We start from the raw sequence: 6,755 nt of genomic DNA, 5'->3' as shown, positions 1-6,755 counted from the left end.
CATCGATTGTAGAAGTTTGAAGTTTCAAAGTTCATTAGGTTTAAATTGGAGGGTGATTCTTAGTTTCGATGTTGTTTGGCGTGATTTGAGGCCTCGACTAAGTTTGTAATATGTTTTGGGATGTGTTGGTATATTTGGTTGAGGTCCCGAGGGCCTCGGGTGGATTTCGGATGGTTAACGGATCGAGTTTGGACTTGGAAGGAAAGCTGAAGCATCTGTCTTCTGGTGTAACCGCACCAAAGAGGTTTTGGCTGCAGGTGCGGAGCCGCAGAAGCAGCCAAGAGGGTCGCAGAAGCGGTTGTGGCTGGGGAAGGCTAGGACCGCAGATGCGGTCGAGTTCCGCAGAAGCGGGACCGCATCTGCGCACGTGGAGCCACAGAAACGAAAGCGCAGAAGCGTGTATGGGGCAGTAGATGCGGAGTTGAGGGGCCCGAGGGTGATTTTATCGACTTTTCGAGCGGAGTTGGAAATTTTTCTAAATTGATTTGTTATGAGTATTAGAGTATATTCTTATTGGTTTGCATATTTTTTGACTAGTTTTGGAGCGACGGGCACCGGTGTGAGGTGTTAGAGCGGTGTTGGAGCCGGTTACAGAACTTCGGATAGAGGTAACTATCCTGTCTAACTCTGTGAGGGGGAAACTACCCCTAGGTGGTATATTTAATATGTGTAACTTGTTGTGGGGACTATGTACGCACGAGGTGTCCAGAGTCTGTATGTAGTTAGATTCATGTTATTGTCCGGGTAGACTTAGGTTTACATCATATTGTACTTGTACTATAGGGATTATCCTTGCTCGTCTAATTCTTTTATTTCCCATTATGACTTGAGATTAGACATGCGTAGAGTGATGGACTTGTTATTGTAGAGTTTTCACAAGTTTTATGATTTGCCACGGAATAATGTTGTTCCTCTTACGGATTTCTCGCGAGTTATGCGTTGTCATCGAATAATTTTCCTTAAAAATTATAACTCACATATTCATTCGTGAGTGGGGGTCAAGGACCCGTTTAAACTTCTTATTCTAATGGGATCGGGCCGTTCGCCTTGGCAGTGCAAAGTTTAATATTTATGTTGGATCGGGTTGTACGCCTCGGCATTCCTATAAAGATATCCCCATGGAATCGTGCGTAATATTTGGCAAGAAGCCAGAGTATCTATGAGTTTTTCCCTAATTCGAATTATAACAACCTATTTGGTGAGGTCCATTACATATATATATATATATATATATATATATATATATATATATATATGCTCCGGGAGGAATTTGCTAATTAAGAGCTTGAGTTTATTGTAAGAAGGATAATTGTACCACATATTGACACTTGTTTATTTTATTTATTTACTCTGCCTCATATTTGTTCACCTCCTTACTGTACCTGATATTATTGGACCACTAGTGAGTGTCGATGTCGATCCCTCGTCACTACTCCTCCGGGGTTAGGCTAGATACTTACTGGATACACGTGGATTTACGTACTCATACTACACTTGCTGCACATTTTTGTGCAGGTACTTTTATGTCCGGTGATCCATTAGGCACGGAAGATGCGGGGACTTGCCGCGAGCTGCATTTCAGGTTACGATCCGCAGCCAGCAGAGTCTCCATCAGAGTTATTTGTATTTTTTCTGTCTAATTTGCATTCGAGACAGATATTGTATTTTAGTTACTTCCTAGTAGATGCTCATGCATTCGTGACACCGGGTTCTGAGAATACTTTTGTGTTGTTCTGTATTAAAGCTGTAAAAATATTTCCATTTGCTTTGTAAACTTTATCTCTTACTATTTAATTGAAGGAAATTTACGATTTCAAAAATACTAAAATGAGTAATTAAGTTAAACTTCTATTGTTGGCTTGCCTGACAGTGGTGTTAGGCGACATCACGACCTTTAATGGATTTTGGATCGTGACACATCTTTGAGGAGAAAGATGTGCCACGTATTTACACCTTTTATTTTCGTTTACTTACTCTGATTCACATCCGTTTACTCCTACTGTATCTGTCTTATTGGACCTCTAGTAAGTGTCGATGTCGACCCCTCGTCACTACTTCTCTAGGGTTAGGCTAGATAGTTACTGGGTACGCTTTGATTTACGTACTCATGCTATATTTGCTGCACTTTTTGTGCAGGTACTTGTATGTCTGATGGTCTTTTGGGCGCAACGGCGTGACTATTGCGGGGACTTTACCATGAGCTACGTTCCATGTTACGCTCCGTAGCCTACAGAGTCTCCATCATAGTTATTTATATTTTTCCTGTCTAATTTATATTCTAGACAGATGTTGTATTGTATTAAATTTCCTAGTTAATACTCATGCGCTTGTGACACCGGGTTCTTGGGGTTTTCCTTCAGGGTACTCTTTATGGTGGTTCGTGTAAACATTTTTATTCACCCTATAAATTCTATTTTATACTGTTCAATTAAGGAAAAGTATGATTTCAAATATTAAAATGAGTAGTCGAATTGGTAAATCACCGTTAGCTTGCCTGACGGCGGAGTTGGGCGCCATCACGACCCATAGCGGATTTTGGGTCATGATAGCTTGGTATCAGAGCTCTAGGTTCACTTAGATCTCACGAGTCATGAGCAAGTCTAGTATAATCTTGCGGATTGGTATAAAGACGTATGTACTTATCTCCGAGAGGCTACAAGGTTGTTAGGAACACTTCCCTTCTTGATTTCCTCATCGTGCGGTTTGATTCCATTGAGGCTTATGCCTTTATTTCCTTCCTACTCAATCTTATGCTACGCGAAGCGCTTGTTATAAATTGGGAGTCGAGTAATGTAGTGGTGTTGCAGACGTGGTGCAGGATGTTTTTCCCTGTGTGTTCTGACAAGCTATTATCGTCGCCTTGCGGAAGGATGTTCTTTTGTTCCAGCTCAGTATCTGTATTTTCTATGGTTTCGAGACTATGCACGGATTGCTACAATGTATATGCATTGTTATCGCACAATGTTGGTGTAATGGTAAGGTGCTCGTTTATGTGTTGAGGCAGTGAATGGTTTGAAGAGAGGATTTTTCAGTGCATGATTAAGGGGTTCAACATTTAATTCCAGTGGAGGAAAGGCAATCGGACTATAGATGTCCATGTTTGGTTGATAAAGTAACGGGACTTGATATTTTCGAGCATGGTGGAATTTTATTATGATGCGATGCCGCCGTCCTCGTATGAACGCATTATGGTTCGCCGGTGTTACAGTCTTCTTGGATTTTGCCTTCGGGGCAGGGTGTTGTGAAATGGTGCCTGAGAGGCGGTTGCCAGAGATAGCTGTGTGCAGCGGTTCAGAATCGAATCGGTATTTCTAATGTTGATGACTCGAGAAAGATGATCTTCGAAGAGGCTTAGAGTCGGTAACATTTTATTGGTTTAGGTGCTACAGAGATGGATTTTGATTTGATGCAACATTTGGGTAACGAAAAAGGAGTAAAGAAATGTGGGAGGTGCCTTACGGTGGTTGAATTATTAGCAGGTCAAGTATGAGAAGTGGAGGTCGATAAGTTGCTTAAAGGAGCTGATGTGACCGAAGTGGGAGAGGTAGAGTAGCCTATGGATTCTGTGGTAGGATAGCCACGTACCTTGAGAAAGTGTAGAATGGTTTGGGAATCGTGATGGAAGGCAATTTGGTCTATGTATTTTATTTGGGAATGGTGGTTACTGTACGAAGAAAGATTTAATATGGCAGAAAAGAGTTTGCTTGAAATGAAGAGGGGTGTGAAGATTTGACTATCGTTTCAGATGCAAAATGACTTGAGTTTGAATGATATTGTGAACTCTCAGTTGATGTCAATGGGGAAAGAACAGACTTATACAGCTAGTGGTCGAGCATGGGCTCATGGGGATTACTGAACTCATGGTAGTTGTATCCAGTGCGGCGGCGTCGAAAGATGTCGGCATGAAATTTCACAAGTGGGTTATCTCATGTGAGTAGGATAACGGTTGTGTGATGATGGTGAAGTTTCTACGAAGAATTTTACTTGCTACCCGATAAGGGGTCGGATATGTGATTATGATTGTTGATTCAGAATGTCCATGGAAACCTTAACAAAAGGATTTCGAGAATTTGGTGGGTTAACGGTGCTAGATCACGGTAATTGAGAAGGGGGAATCATTTCGGACCCTACATTATGTGATGGTAGCTTAAAGCTAAATGGGGGAGCCCCACCGTCTATGATTAGATTGCGTGGTTGTCTGCTTGTGCGGTTTTTGGCTATCAGAGCATTGGTGAATTATTATGACTAAGAAAAGAAAACATCAGGAGTAATTCGAACAAGGAACTTTATGAATGTATGCCAAACTTCGTCTTATTGATTCAAGTGCAGGTTTTGGGAAGACTCAGAGTCTATGCTTCTCGTGGATGTAAAGTGCAAGGAAAAGAATTCAGCCGGTTATTTCTTTGAGAGAGTATTCATATGCTAGCAGAACATTGGAGTTTGGTTATGTTCGGGATCAGGTTAGAGTGGGTGACTCTCAACAACGGTCCAGAGAGCTCAAGAATTTAAGTGCAGCGCCTAAGGATTTCGGGTCCGTTGTGTGGTTAAATATCGAGTGTTAGTAGTGGATTTTGAACCAGACTCAGAATGTTCTATGTTATCATCGGATATGCGGTGCAGTATGGGAGGAAAGAAATAAATAGCCTCAGATTTGCGGAAGGTCTTTCAGAATAGGTATACCAGTGGAGATGCTATTATGCGCATAAGGAAGGTACGAGTTGGTTCATGGGTATTCAGACGATGTGATCTCGTGAAGTGGTCACTCGGGAGGAGTGTTATGAGTTTCGTTATGATTCTTGAGTGTCAATAATCAGTTTCTTCGGCAGGTGAATTTATACTTATGGTTTGTGGTTAGACGTACGGGCTCGGCAGCCACCCTAACCTGATTGAATTAGGATGTATTTGATTCAAATGACCTTGTAGTGTAAATGGGTTTCTGGAAGAGTCATGGCGGTTTAGATCACGACTTGAGGTTTGTATTTTCTGCGGTTTGGGAATTCAGTTGCGTGTTGCATTGGCTCTTCTGAAATGAGCTAAGTGAAAGGCCTCTGGCTAATAAAGTGTTTATTCTACTGGTAGTTCAGGGGTTATGATAAATTTGTGTATTCTCTCATAGTGGCATGATGGGTGCAATAAGCGGCATGGGAAATTGAAAGTTGAGGATCAAGGTTGCGGCTCGGTGTTGATAAGAATTTCCCGAGCTCGGACGAGAAGGAAAGTATTGTATGGATGTGCGGACTCGGGTACCTGCACGAAAGGTCGTGGGAGCGTAGCCAACGGGGAAATTGTATGAGTGAAACATGCTAATCACTTGATTGTTATATATTGAAATCAAGTATGGAGATTTTGGGGTACTATCGTTAATGTGGAAGTTTGTTCTGGATTGGGACGGTTGCTCATGTGTGTCATGAATAGGGCCATTGTGGATCCTTGAAAGGTTATTAGCCCAGCATGGTATAATCAGAATCGGTGTGAGGTCCCGTGTAGCTTATAATGTTATATGAGCAGGATGGCTCTCGAGATGCAGGTCATTTATCGCACGTGAGTTGTGCTTGAGTTTCGTAGCGTGTGGCACTATTCGTCTCCCCAGAATTGTATTTTTGCACTCGGCGTGCTTGTGGTCAATATTCAGGCATTTTGTAAGTATAAGTGTTACGGCTTGATTGTCATGTGCGGATTGGGTGACACGCCGCCACGAGTATATTGTTTGGATTGGGTTGCATAACAGTGTCATGTTGGATCGGGTTGCACGCCGCAACAGTGAGATGTTGAGTACGGTTACATATATTTGTTTCTGTGTATTTTTGTTTCTAATTCTCTGAGGAGAGTTCATAGAGACTATTGGGCCTAAAATTCAGTGTAATCAGATTTATATAAGATACATTAAAGAGAGAATATCGTTATTCGGTTCAGAATGAGGCTATGGTCCTTGTCAGGAGAAGCGACTCCATGATTTGATTGATTCAGCAGGTGGTTATGAATTTCTACACATCTTCTCTGTCATGGCAGTATTGTGAGGATTGAAACCGGGCTTATTTGTATTATGAGGTGTATTGTGGTCGGAGGATGTTGTTGTGGGCAAATGAGTTATGCGGCGCATTGTGTGATATTAGCATGGGTGCATGATCATGTGTGGATTCAGTGTGTAGATATTGATACGGTGTTCGTATGTTAGAATCAGGTATCGTAAAGAGATTCGGAGGTTGGAATTTGGTTCTAAGGCTTATTGATTGAATAAAAGGGAGGACCTTCAGTCCGGCTCGAGCTGAGGTACCAAACTGGGTTGTGATGTCATGAGTAGGTGCACGAGGTGTTAAACAGTGATTTCGGACAACTCCGGGGCAATTCTTAGCACGTTCGAGGACGAACGTATGTTTAAATGGGAGAGAATGTAAAGACCCGACCAGTCGTTTTGAGCTCTAGCGCGTCGTTCGGCGGTTTGAGGCCTTGAGTAGCTTCCCTTCAGGTATATTGACTGGTACATGTGACGGAATTGAATTTCGGGAAGTCCGGAGTTATTTTGGAAGGAAATATTCTAGTTTCGGAAGCTTTAAGTTGGAAGAATTTATTAAAGTGTGACTTTTGAGTAAACGACCTCGGAATCAGGATTTGAAGGTTCCAACGTGTTCGTATGATGATTTTGGTCTTGGGAGCGTGACCGGATGTTGATTTGGAAATTCGTAGGTCATTTCGGCATCAATTGGCGAAAGTTGGAAATTTGGATGATTTTGAGAAGTTTGATCGGGAGTGAACTT

The sequence above is a fragment of the Nicotiana tomentosiformis genome, chromosome 7 (assembly GCF_000390325.3).
Source record: "Nicotiana tomentosiformis chromosome 7, ASM39032v3, whole genome shotgun sequence".
Lineage (NCBI taxonomy): Eukaryota > Viridiplantae > Streptophyta > Magnoliopsida > Solanales > Solanaceae > Nicotiana > Nicotiana tomentosiformis.
This window is presented reverse-complemented; position numbering follows the sequence as displayed.